Source organism: Leucoraja erinacea, chromosome 15, assembly GCF_028641065.1.
Source record: "Leucoraja erinacea ecotype New England chromosome 15, Leri_hhj_1, whole genome shotgun sequence".
NCBI classification, from domain to species: Eukaryota; Metazoa; Chordata; class Chondrichthyes; order Rajiformes; family Rajidae; genus Leucoraja; species Leucoraja erinaceus.
In genome coordinates, this window is record NC_073391.1 from 22,352,552 (window position 1) to 22,371,704 (window position 19,153).

At 42.2% G+C, this 19,153-nt stretch overlaps 1 protein-coding gene across 1 annotated transcript in view; it reads right to left on the reverse strand.

Moving 5' to 3' along the window:
* ccdc186 (coiled-coil domain-containing protein 186) overlaps positions 1–19,153 on the reverse strand; it is a 78,933-nt gene that overhangs the window by 2,731 nt on the left and 57,049 nt on the right.

The window sequence follows — 19,153 nt, forward strand, 5'->3', positions numbered from 1 at the left end:
GTCTCCTTAATGCAGGTATAAGAGAGCTCTCAGCACCTGGTCTTTCCATCACCTTTGGAACCTTTTATTGCTGTTTATCAACATGAGGACCAAAGTTGTGCCAATGAAAGTCAAAGAAGCCATTATGAGAAACAAGAATAAAACTGTTAGACATCAGACAAGCCTTAGGTTTACCAAAATCAACTGTTTGGAACATCATTAAGAAGAAAGAGAGTACTGGTGAGCTTACTAATCGCAAAGGGGCTGTCAGGCCAAGACCTCTACAGCTGATGACAGAAGAATTCTCTCTATAGCAAGACAATGATATCAAACATACTGCTAAAGCAACAAAGGAGTTTTTCAAAACTAAAAATGGTCAATTCTTGAATGGTCAAGTCAATCACCTGATCTGAACCCAATTGAGCATGGCTTTTATATGCTGAAAAGGAAACTGAAGGGGACTAGCCCCCTAAACAAGCATAAGCTGATGATGCCTGCAATACAGGCCTGGCAGAGCATCACCGGAGAAGACACCCAGCAACTGGAGATGTCCTTGAATCGCAGACTTCAAGCAGTCATTGCATGCAAGGTATATGCAACAAAATACTAAACATGACTACTTTTCATTTACATCACATTACTATGTCCCAAACATTATGGTGCCCTGAAATGGGGAACTAAGGCACTTTTGAAGACATGTCGTAGAAAAGCAGACATCCAAGTAGGCAGGGAAGATTAGAAAGGATGTCCAAATAATAAATTTACTGAATAAAGAATTTAGAAAGAAGACAGAGGGATTAAGAGTAACATATTAGGAATAAGCTTAAACAGCAGGGAACTCTGCTGTGGATGTGGGACAAGAGATGGGTAATGAGGGTGGCAAAAAATAAAGTCAGAAATGGAAAGTTAAAGCTTCTTTCATATTCCTTTCAGAACATCCCAAGTTCAATGATATATTTTCATTGTTCTAATATTGGACAGAGTTAGAACTATCTCTTATATAACTAAAAGTCTTTGTCGTGTGTGCGTGCATGTGTGCGTACGTGTGTGCGTGCGTGCATGTGTGCGCGCGCGTGCGTCGCGCGAGCCAGCCTATCTGGTTAATTCCTATCTTCTTCCAAATGCTAGGCCACAGCCTTCCCATTTTTACACATCCTATTCACATTTTTCTCCTGGTGGCGATAAACATCTTCCCGTTACATTTCCACCTACAGGGCTCGAAATTAGCGGTTGCCCGGGTGCCAATGGCAACTTACAGTCCCGCCGAGCAATCTAAAAGCCATGCTATTTTGCCCGGCTTGGCAAGCAACCAGGACATCCGTGTCCGGGTCTCGGCTCTCCGCTCGGCGTTAGCTCTCTGCTCGGCGCCCACTCTCGGCTCTTGCTCTCGGGTCTCCGCTCGGCGTTAGCTCTCCGCTCGGCGCTCAGCTCTCGGCGCTACCTCTCAAGTCTCCGCTCGGCACTCGCTCTCGGGTCTCCGCTCGGCGCTCGCTCTCGACGCAACTCTCGGCTCGGGTCTCGGGTCTCCGCTCAGCATGGCCGGCCGCCGAGCACATAATCGGCCGTGGTTGTGCGCATGTGCGGCCCTGCACATGCGCACTGCCACGGCAACTGGTCGGCATCGGCCACTTTCTCCCTCCCTTTGCATTGTGGGAGCTCTGGCCGCCATTGCTGTCTGGCCGCTGCCTCACCGCGACCGCTGAAAAACAACGCAGAATCACTCCCTGGAGCTGCAGTAACTCCCTGGAGTAACTCTTGCTTCTTGGTTTCCTGGTCCTCCAAAAATATTCGAAATGGATTTTAAATTGGTGGACCCACCACCACCAAACACCAAACTCTGAAAAATAACAGCCTATTGCATTTTATCTGTTTATTTATTGTGTATATATATATACAGTCTATAATATAGACACACTGAACTTTTATCTCCTGTTCTGTATTATGTTTACATATTCTGTTGTGCTGCAGCAAGCAAGAATTTCATTGCCCTATCTGGGACACATGACAATAAAACTCTCTTGACTCTTGATTTGGACTTAAGCAAAAAAGGGTTCATGGGAAAAAAAATCTACCTTAAATTTAGTTGCGTCTAGTTGGTACCTATGGTAGGGTGAAGACTATTCCATGCTTTAATTGTGCGGGGGAACTCCATGGAGCAGCCAGCATCTCTGGATAGAAAAAAATTGGGTGACGTTTCGGGTAGAAACCCTTCTTTACATTTCCTCTGGTTTTAATGTTTTTAGTTTAATTTAAAGATACAGCGTGGAAAGAGGCCCTTCGGCCCACCGAGTCCATGACGACCACCGATCACCCGTACTCTAGGTCTATCCCACACATCAGCGACGTAAGTCAAGAGTGTTTTTTTCTCTCACGTCCCAGTTAGAACAATGAAATCCTTACTTGCAGCAGCACAACAGAATATGTAAACATAGTACTCTGTAAACAATGTTATAAACGAGAAAATAAAACTCCATACAGACAGCACCCATATTCAGGATCAATTCCAGGTCTCTGGCAATTTTAAGCAGCAAATTTATGGCCAATGTACTGCCCCCCAATAGCCTTGAAATGAATTAAAACATACAGTAGCTGTAAAGGGGGACATAGCGTTACTTAGAGATTTAAGTAACGAAATGGGTGGTTTCTTTTTTTTTTAGTAACCAAAGTTATCAACATATAATTTTTTGTGCGTTGGAAAAAATATAGTGGCACAGCTGGTGGACTTGCTGCCTCACACGCCAGAGATCTGTGTTCGATCCTGTTCTCGGGCACTGTCTGTGTTGAATTTGCACATTCTCCCTGCAAGCGTGTGGGTTTCCTCCCACATCCCAATGATGCATTGGCTTTGTAGGTTAACTTGTCTCTGTAAAATTGCCCCTAATGTGCAGGGAGTGTGTGAGGAAAGTGGGATAACAGAACTTGTGTGAATGGGTAGACAAAAATGCTGGAGAAACTCAGCAGGTGAGGCAGCATCTATGGAGCGAAGGAAATAGGCGACGTTTCAGGTCGAGACCCTTCTTCAGACTGATGTCGGGAGGGGTGGGGGGCGGAAAAAAGAAAGGAAGAGGCGGAGACAGTAGGCTGTGGGAGAGCTGGGAATGGGAGGGGAAGGAGGGAGAAAGCAAGGACTACCTGAAATTGGAGAAGCCAATGTTCATACACCGCTGAGGTATAAACTACCCAAGGAAAATATGAGGTGCTGTTCCTCCAATTTGCGGTGGGCCTCACTCTGGCCATGGAGGAGGCCCAAGACAGAAAGGTCGGATTCGGAATGGGAGGGGGAGTTGAAGGGCTGAGCTACCGGGAGATCAGGTTGGTTATTGCGAACTGAGTGGAGGTGCGAAGCGATCGCCAAGCCTGCGCTTGGTCTCACCGAGGTTGATCATACGCTGAATAACCATATTTTTGTTTGGAAGTGGAAAGAGATAATAGAAATTGCATTAATTGCAACGTGTAAAAAGAGATGAGATACTGTATTATAATTTTGTTGCATGTCATTGTGGTATATATCATATCTTGATTGGTGAATATGTTTAGTTTGTGACGTTATTTGAAGCAGAAATAATATGTGAATGCTTCATTGACCATAATTCCGACTGGTAACTACGCACTTCGTCCGAGCACATTATCGCACGCATCATGCAAGCCATCTTAAATGACCACCTAAACTGTGATTTGGCAACCTAAAAATCTGCCGAGGTTGCCCGGCTGGCAACAGAGAAAAAAAGTTAAGCGAGAGCCCTGCACCTATATTCCCGAAGTTATTAATCGTTGAATTTTTAAAAACAGCTAAAACCGCCTTCTCACAGTGATGATGTCACAATGCCTCTCACAGTGCACCAATCACAATGGGCTCTCAAGCTGGCTGCCAACTGCCACAGTGACACCACAATGGGACGTTGCCAACGATAACGAGGTTGCTGCCCCTCTACCAATATCTGAAGGGGCTCATCAAGGCTGCTCTGGTTGCATTTGTCCCACAATCTGGGTGTTTGGGCACAAGGCAGGGAGTGGGGAGGGCCGATCGGGGAGGGAAGAACTCTTATCGGCCCCCCCACCCACCCAACCTGGACCGCCCTCCACCCCCCCTCCTGGGTGAACGCCGACGAACCAGGATTGTGGGCCCAAAATGCAACCAGTAGCAATGTTACAAAATTTTGAGATTTAAAAAATCAAGTCTGCAATTTATCCCATCAGATAAAGCATAACAATAAGTTTAATTTGACACCAAATTCACTTTCATATCTCAAGTATTAAAATAGTTATGACCATTTTCATACTCGGAAATTAGCATCTTGTTCCCTATTGATTTTCAATGGACATTACAAAAAAGCTGTGATCTTGGATAGTCAAACGCCCATTTCTTAAGGAAAGATTAACATTTATAAATAGCCTAAGTGTCCAAAGATTATTCACAAATAATTCACAATATAACATGATTTTTTATCTAATTTACATTAATTTATAGGCCAAATGGAAGGAATTTAGTGTTCAATTGCTGTAAATAAATGCCCATTTAAATCGGCTTTCTAGTGGGTTCATGTGGAACGCGGTGGTTTAGAACGTTGACATAGCGCTGGATTAGTGCCCTCAAATGCCGAGAAAAATACTGTGGGATATAAAAAGCCCAAAATGAACTATTCGTTATAGATAACTTGATATTCAGGGTTATATATATGCCCCATTTAATGTAAAAATAAGGTACATACCTTTAATTGTTTGCTTTATAAAACCCTGGGGCTGCGAGAGGTTGCGAAATCAGAGAGTAATTTTAAAACTATTATAACTATATTATCGAGGCCTATAAAACTAATAATACCTTTTGCGACCGGGTCTTGTAGCGATTTTTCGTTAATGATTTACTAGGCTGAACATGTGCGATTAGTACAGCCTAGTAAAAATCGCGTTTTAAACCCGCCCCCTCCAAACAGCGCCAAAATCGCCGACATGGCTGAGGGCAGATTCCCAATGACGATTCAGGTAGGTTTTGCAACATACCTACAACCAGCAGTGCCTGAGAAAATTATTGGACTGAAACAGAATACAAGAATGTAAAGGCCAAGGATGAATTTAAGGATAAGTTGAAAGGATCTAAAGATTATTGCACTGAAGAATGGAAACGCAAGGCAGGTTAACAAGAGTAGATTTAAGTGAGTGGATGGTAGATAACAAAAGATTTTGAAATAGTATACAATGAAAATAATTGGTACCCAATTGGCACAAACCTTCATATCAGTCAAGGAAGAACCACAATTTAAAGATATGTGCCAATGATACATACGAGTGTTATAATAGCTAATACTACAGTGCAAAAATATGACATTGCCACACTATAAAAAAAATGAAAACAATATTCTTTTAAAAGAAACAGAATCTAAAAAAATAAAAATCAAACTCTTGTTTTTAACTTTACATTACTTCTCAGCATTTGTTACCAGGAGCTGGCCCTAGACAAAAGTTTCCATATCATTTCTGCATGCAAATAATATTATCATATGGTATAAAGAGAAGTTTACAGGATAATTTTTTTTAAAGTATTTTATTTGATGATTAAATCTGAAGAAGGGTCGTGACCCGAAACATCACCCATTCCTTTTCTCTAGTGATGCTGCCTGTCCCGCTGAGTTACGCCAGCATTTTGTGTCTACCCTAGCGATGAATGCAAACTGGGTGGAGAGAGGATTACTGGGAAAAAGGCCCAATTTCTAAGATTCACATTTCAATAGTCATACAAGAAACAAAATTAGAAGAAACCTACATATCAGTCCAGACAGAACCACATTTTGAAGTATGATAACCACGTTTCACTGTTATCAGTAAGTAATGGAGTACAGATTGTGCTTTTCCTACCGACTGTGCTCCAGGTTTTAGTTTAATGCTTGAGAATGTCACGTTTCATTGTAAAATAATTTTAAAAAGAATTTACTGTTAAAAGAATCAGAACTACAAAGCAAAGGCTTCTGAATGTCTGGTTTTTCAATGACAAAACTAAAACAAATTTCCTGAATATAAAACACTGATAACAACTTTAATTCACATCTGAATTTAAAAACAAATAATGGCCCGAAAAACAGCAGTCTCCTGTTTAAAGAAAAATCCTTATGGGCCTATCCCACATAGGCGATTTCTCAGGCTGAAAAACCGACAACTGTAACGGCGGCTGTCAGAGTGGAACACACACAAACACATCGCAGGAGTGGGGACAGGGCAAGTGGGCGGGTGGGGGAGCGCTGTCTGAAATTCAAACGGTGCAATGCCAAGGTGATACAGACACACACTGCGATGAACAGGGAGGTTGGCGCTGTAATTAAAACGGCTAAACACAGTGTACAGTAAGTCCTTTAATAGAGGGGGAGGGGGAAAGAGGGGGGAGAAGAGGGGAGAAGGAGGGAGAAGGAGCAGAAACAACTTTTAAGAAGTCAGACAACTTTTAAGAAGCCAGAGATACACGCTGGGAAGCTCAGCGAGCCTTTAACATTACCGGTGGGTTATCCTCGGTTCTGAAAACTACTGCTTACGTTTTTTTCCCCCAATGAGACAATGAAAGTCACCGGTCAGCACTGGCTACAACCTACAAGAACCTATGACCTCCAGGCAACCCACCGACGGCACAAGAATTCTCGCTACTCTCCATGGCAGCTTCATTCTAGTCGCCGCTAATTTTTTAACATGTTGAAAAATTGGTGGCGACCATAATGAGGCCGCGACTAGTTCACGAATGCAGGAACTCCTCACGACCATGAAGGTGACTCCCCGGCAACCACCCGCAAACATGTGGCGACTGAATAGTCTCCTGCAGTCGCCTAAAAAGTCGCCAAAGTGGGACCAGGCCCATTACAATGCTCTAGCAATCTCTGTAGTAAGATTTTCCTTTCCCTACCGATCACATAAATTCTCACAAATTAGGAAGTCATTTTTAAGTAGAATTTTAAACTAGAGTCCAGTGCCAAGAGTGTTTAATTGTCATATGTATTGGGAATGGAACAATTAAATTCTTCCCCACTGCAGTTTTACAGGCACATTAACTCACAACACAATAAATAAAAATGTAATAAACAATAATGCAATAAATTAACAGGTGCCATGATACAGAATAACGAGTGAAACATACATAACAATAAATCAAATGTTCAATAATTTTTAATAATTTATTTATTTTCATTCTGAAATAATAACTTCAGGAAATGTATCTAAATATGAGGAAAATATTTCTGCAAAGGGCCACAAAGACGGTTGTGCTGTAAATATGGGTGAGCCCATTATTAAAAAAGCTCCTTGAGATGTAACTATGCATGTAATTTACAACATTTATTAATAGTGGAACTAACATCACATCAGCTCAAGTAACTTCAAATTGACTGGTGGCAATGCCCACAGTTCAGCCTGTGCTGAACATTGGTTTGCTGAAAGCAACTTCAGGAATTCTGCAGCTGGGGAAAAAACAAAATTTGCTGTCGGGTTCTCAGATTAATTGCAGCAAATATCAGTAAATTTGATGTGACAACTGCAAAATCAGAGCTAAAATAGTGCAATAGTTATTTCACCGAGTATTCAATTGGTTCAGAATCACGGCTCATGCACCAAGCACAATGGTAATTTAGAAATAATGTTCTTCACGGAAAAGATGAATAGAATAGCAAAAATTTAAATTAAATTCACATTATTGAGGGTCAGGAAGGAAATTTAAAAAAGAACAGCTCACATAATACTGAAATAAATCTAAAAATAGTATTTCCTCAAAAGTCAAGGAAAGATTATTCATCTAATGCAAATTAAATACTTAAAAATTATATTGCAACTTGAAAGACCATTTAATTCATCAGAGCCTCTTGAATCAGTCAAGGTGTTGTCATCGTTGTCACCCAGACACCTTCTCTGCTCACCACCTGCGTTGCAGCATGCTGCCTCTGGAACTCTGGTCACCACCTCGGAAATGTTGTCTAGCCCCTCTGAATCAGTAGCTACTGGTGGATTTTGGGCCACCTCGTTTTTGAATGTCTCTGGACATGTACTTTTTGACGCTCGATACATTTCTCTTGTAGTTAACACCTTCAGGAGACCTGACTATCACCATGCTGCCGCTCCTCGATACAACGTTGTATGGCTGGTAATGGTAAGAAGTGTCTATCTTACTGCCATCATATCGCCTCACAAACACATCACCCCCAGGCATTATTTCAGAGTGCCTGGCTCCTCGTTTCAAGTCGGCATATCGTTTTGCCGTACCTTTCTTTTCGGTATCATAGTCTCTTATCTCCTGGTCGTCCGTGATCTCTCGCACTTCTGGTATTTTAGTGCAAATTTTCCTTCCAAACAAGACTTCTGCTGGGCTATTCCCGGTCATTGAGTGAGTGATCGCCCGATATACAGCTACGTATGCTAGCAGTGCCTCCTTCCAGTTTTTCCCTTCGGCATGGGCGATTCGTATCCTCTTCTCTATGGACTGGTTTTGTCTCTTTACTTCTCCGTTAGCTTGTGGCCATTTATGAGTCACCTTGTGTTGATGGATACCGGTGATTCTCATGTATTCAGCAAACGTCTCGGAAACAAACAGTGGTCCATTGTCGGAATACAATGTAACAGGCAACCCGTGTCTGGCGAAGATCTCTGCTAATGCCAGTACAGTCTTTTCTGCTGTAGTTGACTTAATCGCTGCATACTCATAGAACCTACTATAGTAGTCTACCACTACCATAATTGACGCCGATGATCCAGCTTCGCGGCAGAGGGCCTGAGAACATCGAGTTGGCTGAGGAGGCCACATATAGACCCCAACCTCGGGTGGACTATGAGGGGGAGAACTGGATATTTTTAGTGCCTTCCCTCACAGTGAATTCTGCTGTGGGGGGACGTTTCATGTTGATTTCTATAGTGTACTGTTCTGTGTCTTTTTTTTCTTTTTTCTCTTTTTTGTTTTGTATGGATATATTGACATTTGGTCTGTTCTATTAATTTAATCAAACTCTGTAAAGCACTTTGGTTCAAATACTGGTTTTGTTGAAAAGTGCTATATAAATAAAGATTATTATTATTTATTATTATTATAATTGATTCACCTGTTGGAAGTGGCCCAAGAATGTCAACAGCTACAGTGGCTTGCAAAAGTTTTCATACCCCTTGAACTTTCCACATTTTGTCACGTTACAACCACAAACGTAAATGTATTTTATTGGGATTTTATGTGATAGACCAACACAAAGTGGTGCATAATTGTGAAGTGGAAGGAAAATGATACATGGTTTTCAAATGTTTTTACAAATAAAAAACTGAAAAGTGTGGCGTGCAAAAGTATTCAGCCCCCTGAGTCAATACTTTGTAGAACCACCTTTCGCTGCAATTACAGCTGCAAGTCTTTTGGGGTGTGTCTCTACCAGCTTTGCACATCTAGAGACTGAAATGTTTGCCCATTCTTCTTTGCAAAATAGCTCAAGCTCAGTCAGATTGGATGGAGAGCGTCTGTGAACAGCAATTTTTAAGTCTTGCCAGAGATTTTCAATTGGATTTAGGTCTGGACTTTGACTGGACCATTCTAACACATGAATATGCTTTGATCTAAACCATTCCATTGTAGCTCTGGCTGTATGTTTAGGGTCGTTGGCCTGCTGGAAGGTGAACCTCCGCCCCAGTCTCAAGTCTTTTGCAGACTCTAACAGGTTTTCTTCCAAGATTGCCCTGTATTTGGCTCCATCCATTTTCCCATCAACTCTGACCAGCTTCCCTGTCCCTGCTGAAGAAAAGCATCCCCACAGCATGATGCTGCCACCACCATCTTTCATAGTGGGGATGGTGTGTTCAGGGTGATGTGCAGTGTTAGTTTTCCGCCACACATAGCGTTTTGCATTTAGACCAAAAACTTCAATTTTGGTCTCATCTGACCAGAGCACCTTCCTCCACATGTTTGCTGTGTCCCCCACATGGCTTGTGGCAAACTGCAAACGGGACTTCTTATGGCTTTTTTTCAACAATGGCTTTCTTCTCGCCACTCTTTCATAAAGGCCCGATTTGTGGAGTGCACGACTATTAGTTGTCCTGCGGACAGATTCTCCCACCTGAGCTGTGGATCTCTGCAGCTCCTCCAGAGTTACCATGGGCCTCTTAGCTGCTTCCCTGATCAATGCTCTCCTTGCCCGGCCTGTCAGTTTAGGTGGACGGCCATGTCTTGGTAGGTTTGCAGTTGTGCCATACTCTTTCCATTTTCGGATGATGGATTGAACAGTGCTCCGTGAGATGTGGCCCTTGTGGCTAAGGGGATCAGAGGGTATGGAGAGAAGGCAGGTACGGGATACTGAGTTGGATGATCAGCCATGATCATATTGAATGGCGGTGCAGGCTCGAAGGGCCGAATGGCCTACTCCTGCACCTAATTTCTATGTTTCTATGTTCAAAGCTTGGGATAGTTTTTTATAACCTAACCCTGCTTTAAACTTCTCCACAACATTATCCCTGACCTGTCTGGTGTGTTCCTTGGGCTTCATGATGCTGTTTGTTCACTAACGTTCTCTAACAAACCTCTGAGGCCTTCACAGAACAGCTGTATTTATACTGAGATTAGATTACACACAAGTGGACTCTATTTACTAATTAGGTGACTTCTGAAGGCAATTGGTTGCACTGGATTTTATTTAGGGGTATCAGAGTAAAGGGGGCTGAATACTTTTGCACGCCACACTTTTCAGATTTTTATTTGTAAAAACATTTGAAAACCATGTATCATTTTCCTTCCACTTCACAATTATGCACCACTTTGTGTTGGTCTATCACATAAAATCCCAATAAAATACATTTACGTTTGTGGTTGTAACGTGACAAAATGTGGAAAAGTTCAAAGGGTATGAATACTTTTGCAAGCCACTGTATATCAACCCATGGTCCTTTTGGCAACTTTGTACTTCTAATTGGTTCTGGTGGGTTGCTCTTGCTTGTGATTTGGCATCCATGACATGTCTTGACAAATTTTTTGGCATCTTTCTCACAACCTGGCCACCACACTTTGCTCCTCAAATTCTGTTTGGTACCGACGATGCCTAAATGTCCTTCATGAGCCAATGACACAATCCTTGTTCGTAATGCCTGCGGGATCACCAATCTGCTACACTGACCAATTACACAAAATTCATCTTTTATGGGAACATATGCTATGTAAGGGCATTGATCCCATTGCCCACTGTGAATATGCTCTCTGGTATCTTTGAGTTCAGGATCATGTTCAAATTCCCTTTCAACTTCCTTCGTTGTCATGGCTCCTGGCGTTGACTGAATTGCAACAAATCGCACAAAGTTCTCTGCTTCCATTTCTAGCGTGGATGTTGCTCCCAGCTGTTCATCGTTCTACAGTCTCGACAGCGGGTCCGCGATGTTTGCTTTCCCAGCAATGTGGAATACTTTGTACTTGTACTGTTGGAATCTCAGCACCCAACGTTCTATTCTGGCACATTACCTTGTTGAATAGATCACTTCCAGTGGCTTGTGATCTGTAATGAGTTTAAATTCAATGCCGTACAAGTATGCATGGAACCTTTCACAGGCCCACACTAGTCCCAGTGCTTCTTTCTCCATTTCAGAATACCTTCTCACCATGCTGGTTAAAGATCGACTGGCATATGCTATGATTCTGGGTCCATCTGCATGTGTCTGTACCAACACTGCTCCTAACCCGACCGGACTAGCCATCTGCTATGACATTTGTTGGATCATAATATCCAAGGGTTTCTGCACTCATTAGACTGTTTCAGTACTTTGAATGCCTGTCTCTGTTCACTATCAAACTGGAACGGTATGTCTTTCATGGTCAACTTTCTCAGCAGATCTGCCACCGTAGCAAAATTTGGAATACATTTTGCACAGTAATTGACCAGTCCTAAAAAGCTCCTCATCTCAGTTGCATTCTGAGGTTCACGTGCATCTGCAACAGCTTTCACTATAGCTTTGGCTAGATTCAGCCCTTCACTTGTGAGTCTGTGTCCCATGAAATCCATCTCAGAGACGCCAAACTTGCACTTGTCTTCATTCACGTTGAGACCTGCTTCTTGAAGTTTAGTCAACACTAGTTTCAACCTCCTGTCATGCTCTTCACGAATTGATGCGTGGACGATGATGTCATCTGATATGTTTGCTAATCCTGGTACACCTTGAATCACTCTGTGGATTTCGTACTGATAGATCTCGGGAGCAGCATTGATTCCAAACATCAGTCTTTTGTACCGGTACAATCCGCGGTGAGTGACGAATGTTGTCACCTCTTGACTCTGGATGTAATTCCAACTGATGATATCCCCACTTGACATCAATTTTGGAAAACACCTTACTGGTTGATAACTCTTGTAACACCTCATCAACCGTAGGAATTGGGTGTATTTCTCTGATTATTGCTTCATTGGCTCTCCTCATGTCAACGCACAGTCTAATGTCATCATTGGGTTTCGGCACAATCACAACTGGACTCACCCATGGTGTCGAACGTTCAACTGGTTCAATAATGTCCTGATCAATCAACTCCTTGATTTTAGCTTCTACTTTTCCACGGTCCACTAGGCGATCTCCGTACCGGTTGAGCTATCGGCTTGACACATTCATCAATGGCTAACTTCACTTGCCGGCCTTTCAATTTTCCAATCCCTTGGAATACTGAGTGAAATTTCTGCCTCATGTCATCATATGACTGCACTGAATTGACGCACTCCGATGTGAGGCACTCCCAGCTCTCGAGCCGTATTTCTACTCAGCAGAGGTTCTTCTCTATCACCACAAATTCCGCTTCAGTTTTTCTATCTCCGACTTCAGCCATGAAACATCCAATTTGTCTACAATGGTTTAGTTGCGATGTATGGATATAGCTTCTTACTACACCTCCTTGACGTGCACTTGATTTTCTGCTGTTTCAAGCATTTCCAAAGTGATCTGTCAATTACGTTGCTGTCGCCACCAGAATCTGTAACACCTCCGATGGTCAATGCAACTTTCTCGTGATTGCTATCATTCAATGCAAACAGATAATTCCTTTTAACAGCATGCTCACCAGCTTCATCACTTTCAAAATCACCTTCTACGTGACAGACATGACCCTTCTTCTTCTGCCAAGGTCTGTCTTTCTTTTTCACTGGACTTCCCTTTCTTGTTGTAATCACTCGTCTTGTCCCTGGCCTTACTTTTACATTTCTTTGCAAAGTTATCTTTATCTCCACATTTCCTACATGTTCTACCTTATGCTGGACAACATGCATCTTTCCCTATGTGACCCTTGTTGGCATACCTGGTACACTCAATCTCACATTCAGGCTTACCTCTTGGTCTACCGTAGGACAGCTGGTTAACTTGCCCAGTCTTGGAATCTTTCAATTTCATGCTGTGAAATTGTCCCTCAACAGCTTCCAGTGCTGCTGCAATCGACAAGGCATCATTAAGGTTTAACTCACCCCCTTTTTCTAGCAGCCTTCTCCTGAGCTTGTCTGACCTGCTATGCTGGACAACCTGATCCAATATCTGGTTTTCCACATCAACAGCCACATATTTGCATCCCACAGACACCTGTCTGAGTCTCGTCACAAATTAAGCAACAGTCTCGCCCTCTTCCTGCATTGTTTTACAGAATAAATGGCGTTGAAATGTAGCATTCGGCACCACCACATAATGACTGTTCAATGCATCAACGACTTTCTTATGGTCTTCCTTCATTTCGATGTCAGGGAGTGTTTTAAAAATTTCTCAAACTCCTGGGCCCGCAGTGAAAAGAAGCAACGCTCTCCGCTGCTCCTTCTGCTCTGGAGTATTCTCCTCAAGAAAGACCCCGCGACTGTCGGCGTAGGTCCGGACTTCCTCCAGCCAAGCACTCCACTTCACGCTGACAGTACTCGCATCACCTGTCGGATCGAAGTGTGGAACTCCACGAAGTGCTAAGAAATCAGCTCCAGCGACTGCCATTTTTATCCCTTTTAAATCTTTCTCGTAGCCACGGATTCAGAATCCAAAATATCCTCATCGCCAATGGCACATCTTCGCCTCAGATGTGGAATAATAATGATACTGACAATATTTAGATTACATTCCTTGACTGCGTGTTTATTATCTCCCCCGGCCATGCCCTCTTGCCATGGCTTACACAGCGTACACCCGATCTGACCTTCAAATCAGCTGATACCAAGGTCAAGATATTAGCATATCATTATCATGACTCATCGTCATGATAGTATCTAACGCAGTAGTTTCTACCATTCATTTTGTTTTTGCATAGAAACACAAGTACTATTACTGGAAGAGTTATTTTAAGCACAGTTGTTATTCAGCTGGTCCTTTGAAAGTTAAGCCAAAATAATCATCAGGTCATAAAATTGAGATGAATGCATGAAGAGAAACAGTATTTTATAAAGGTTCAGTCCATTTCCCTTGCTTAAGTATTCTGAATCCATTAAGCTAAGAATTCACTCACTTGTTAGCAGGCTTTTCATCTTGTCATGTCACCTTCAAAGCATTTGGATGATTACAAACACAGCTCTCTCCCCATAAAATTTGTATTATTTAGTTTTATTGTCTCTCTTCATTCTTCTAATCAATATGTATCCCTTCTCAGCAAAATTTCTTCTGCAATGTACTGGTTTGATACACCGATCTGTCATTTTGTTCCTCATTATTTAGCCTGCTTCTATGCTTTACATCATCTGCTAACTGAAATTATGTCCCGCACACTTGAGTTCAACACATTAATAAACATTAAGAAGAACAATGATGCTTACACCAATATCTGGTGGATAACACTCCATACTTCCACTCGCCCCCCTCCTCAACTAGTCTGAAAAATAACGGTTCACACAACCGTTTTCTCTCCCTTGGTCAATTTTTTCTTCAAGCTGTTAGTTTGTCTAATACCCATGTTTTTATTTTGTGTACAAGTTATGTTCTGTCAAATGCCTGTTGAAAGTCATGAAGTACATCCAGCATAGAACCTTCATTTCTACTCACTGTTACATCATCATTTTATAGGCACCAATTAACATTTTTCTTAATTTATTACCCCGAGGGGATTTACCATTATGATGTTAGGCTGACAGCTACCTAACTCCTCAGATTATCCTTCTTCCACAATTTTCAAGGAAGAATCTAACATGTGCATTCCTCCGTTTCACTGGTATGACCATAAAATCGAGGAAGTACTGGCAATTTTCAGAAATCTATATAACTAAAAGTCTCATCTTGACCACTTCGTCTGTGCTGCATGTTGATTTTAGAAAAACGCTAACATATTTTGGCCATCTTGCTCAGTCCTCCTCCACTGAGGCAGCCCCGAGGATTTTTCAGATCGATGAAAAATAAAAAAGTTATGTTTAAAAAATCAGCCGATTGGTCCTCTCTCTCGCCTGTCAATCACCACGATGAAGGTAACGCCCCTTCAGGGGGGCCAGGAGCATAAAGCCCAAATGGTATGAAATTGCATTTGAATTTGGTATCCAGCACTCTACTTGAAATGGTGTGAAATTGCATTTGGATTTAGTGGCCTGCACTCTGCATGAAATGGTATGAAATTGCATTTGGATTTGGTGGCCTGCACTCTGCTTGAAATAGTATGAAATTGCATTTGGATTTGGTGGTCTGCACTCTGCTTGAAATGGAATTTCAATGAATAGCCGTGAGTGAACTGCCAGCCCACCAGCCCTGTGTGACTGAGCTGCCAGCCCACCCGGCCTGAGTGACTGAGCTGCCAGCCCACCAGGCCTGAGTGACTGAGCTGCCAGCCCACCAGGCCTGAGTGACTGAGCTGCCAGCCCACCAGGCCTGAGTGACTGAGCTGCCAGCCTAATAATCCATTTGGGCCATGATGTCCATATTAGCCCTCTGGTAACCAGTCCCTTCGGCCCACAACACCCATACTAGCACTCCAGAAAGCCCTCCCCCACTGGCCACCAATATTGCAAATGGTGGAGAGATGGAATATTGCATTGGGGGAAGTATTAGAAGTTATTCAGCCAGAGCTGAACACACTTCTCGGCATCTGCATACAATGGTGTCTGTCTTGTCGCTTCTTGTGCATGGTGGTGGAAAGATTGGTGGAAACAGGGCTGCGACGTGAACGCTCTTTCCTTGACCCCACCCCTCAGCTGAGTGACTTTTTAAAAAAACGAGTAATGCCAAACTTTCAATTACCTCCATTTCATTTTAATCAAATCTAATATCAGTACCACTTCCTCCTTTACTGATACAATGTAATAGAATCTTCTACAATAGCAAATAAATATTGTGCTGATTCAGACCCAGGGCATCCCTTCTGCCTAGCAAGTCCTTATGCAGATCCTATTTTTGTCTCCTCTTTTACAATTCAAATACATATGTAACCTATTCTCATTTTTATTCTTAATACTCTCACTTAAACCGAATAAACAAATCACTCCATGATGCATGCGCAGATGACGCTATTGTATAACAGAATATCATGGTACAGAAAATCATGGTTTCCGAGAACATAATTTCACCCCTACATCATAATCGTCGTCGTCATGGCTATTCCTCGAGGTCGATGATGGTCTATATTCTGTTGTTTTTATGGATGCTTATGAATCCAATCCTGGTTTTGTAAGTTCTTCGACATTCAGGACAGGTAATTGCAGATGGTAGATCAGTCTTTGGTTGTTGCTGCCTCTCTTTCAGTTTTCTTCTCTTTTCTTCTAATTTTGCACATCTCTTGGCTTTGAAGGTTGCTGTTCCTTCTTTGATGATGGTTCACCAGAGTTTCCTGTCCTTGCATTGGTTTCCCAATTGGCGATGTCGATTACACATTTCTTCATACTGGCTTTCTCTTCTTTTGTCCTCTCTTTTCCGTTTGCCTTAAAGAAGCTGGGAGTAGAAGGTTTGCTTTGTTAGGCGGTCGTCTTCCATCCGAACAACACGACCGACCCATCTTAGTTGGTTCTTGATGACGAAGGCTTCGATGCTAGATGTTTTCGCATTATTCAGCATTCAGTTGGTTCTTCTGTCTTCCCAACTGATATTTAAGCTGCTTCGAAGACATCGTTGAAGGAATTTTTCAAGTGTTTTCAGATGGCTTCTGCAGTTGTATAGGGCTCTGGTGAGACCACATCTGGAGTATTGTGTGCAATTTGAGGAAGGACATCCTTGTGATTGAGGCAGTGCAGCGTAGGTTCACGAGATTGATCCCTGGGATGGCGGGACTGTCATATGAAGAAAGATTGAAAAGACTAGGCTTGTATTCACTGGAGTTTAAGAAGGATGAGGGGGAATCTTATAGAAACATATAAAATTATAAAAGGACTGGACAAGCTAGATGCAGGAAAAAAGTTCCCAATGTTTGGGCGAGTCCAGGACCAGGGGCCAGTCTTAGAATAAAGGGGAGGTCATTTAAGAATGTGAGAAAAAACTTTTCACCCAGAAAGTTGAGAATTTATGGAATTCCCTGCCACAGAGGGCAGTGGAGGCCAAACCACTGGATAGATTTAAGAGAGAGTTAGATAGAGCTCGGGGGCCTAGTGCAGTCAAGGATTATGGGGAGAAGGCAGGTATGGGTTATTGATAGGGGACGATCAGCCATGATCACAATGAATGGCGATGCTCAAAGGGCCGAATGGCCTCCTCCGGCACCTATTTTCTATGTTTCTATGGCGTCGGCATCATAATAAGGTGGCGGTGTCACCTTTACATCGTAGAAAGGAATGCTAGATTCCAAATCTTCTCCTTTAAGCCATATCTCTGTTATGGCCACTGAATAGTAGTTTGATATGGAAATGTGTCTACAGTTTCCCAATCTCATTTTAACAGATTAATATATTTTTTGTCAGTCAAGGTGTCAACGAACATGGAATTAAAATAAGTGGATGGCCATATATGGGAGAGCAGGCTATTCCGTACCTAACTGTCTACCCCCATTCTCAACCTGATCTTAGAACGCAAGAATCGGAGGAAGGCTAGCTGGTCCTCGAGCCTGTACCTATTATTTAATAGGACCCAATTATCTTATTTTGGCAAAAATACCTTCCCAATCTTTCTCCTCTTGATTTATTTATGGGTTTAAATGATTGTTTCTTTCTGTTGAATATATTTAACTTCACAGCTCTCTGGGGTAAAGAATTCCAAAGATTCACAAGCCTCCGAGAGATTACTTTCTCCTCATCTCCAAGTGAAAGAGGTGACACTCTTTTCTGAAATATGTCCTTCCAATCTCTTTTCAGGCCCTTCACAGCCTCTACACTTGCTAACCACCTATTTTGTATTATCAGCAAATCTGATTATTAAACAGCTGATCTTTTCATCCCAACATTGAACTCTATAGCGCCCCTCGAGTTACCAAATGCCAATCTGAAGATGCCCCATCTATCCTGACACTCTTTCCTCCATGCCTATATACTACCTTCAACTCAGGCCCTCTTATGTGCAATAATCTTTTAAATGACACCTTATCAAATGCATTTTGAAAGCCCAAATACATATCTAATGACTTCTTCTTGGTTGGCAAAATGAATGCATCCACTTTATCCGCACATCTCATTTAAGCCGCAGGCCAATAGGTCCAGGGGACCTGTTGATGTTTAGCTCGTTGGCTTTGTAATTAGTCGTCGTGCTTATAGTTTCCGAAACTCTGTGCGGTTTTGCCTCGCAAATTGCTATGGTTTGGAAATCATTTTAGCATTGCACCCTCAACATCTTGGTCCTGGAGAACTGGACAAACAACTCTCTCCTTAAATAAAGAGAAGGAATGAAAGAGGAGATCCTGAGAGAGCAGGTAAGAGTGGGTGAATGAAAATAAGATAAAACATCAAAAAGTTAGAACAAATTCAATTTACTTTTTAAAATGGCCAACAAGAATGAAAACGTAAGGAATGAGACTCCATAAAAGTCAATTTTCAATTATAAAATTTGCAGTAACCAAGAATTAACAATAGCATGCAAATGCAAGAAATTCAAACTATTTATTCCAAAACTGAGGTAGAGCTCTGCTTAATTGAGCACATCCAATTTATACCTTCTGATAAAATGCTTTTAGTCTCCCTGTTACGTCTACGTGAAAATCCTTTGCTGAACATCTCGATGAAACCTTTGTCATTTTTTTTCTTCCCTCTGGACTCAACTCAAAATATATGTTTCACAAGTTTTGATGCTTTCAACTTGTCTACAGCTGCCTTCAATATCCTATTCTGCAGTAAACCTCACTTCCCTTTGATTTATCACATCAATTTCC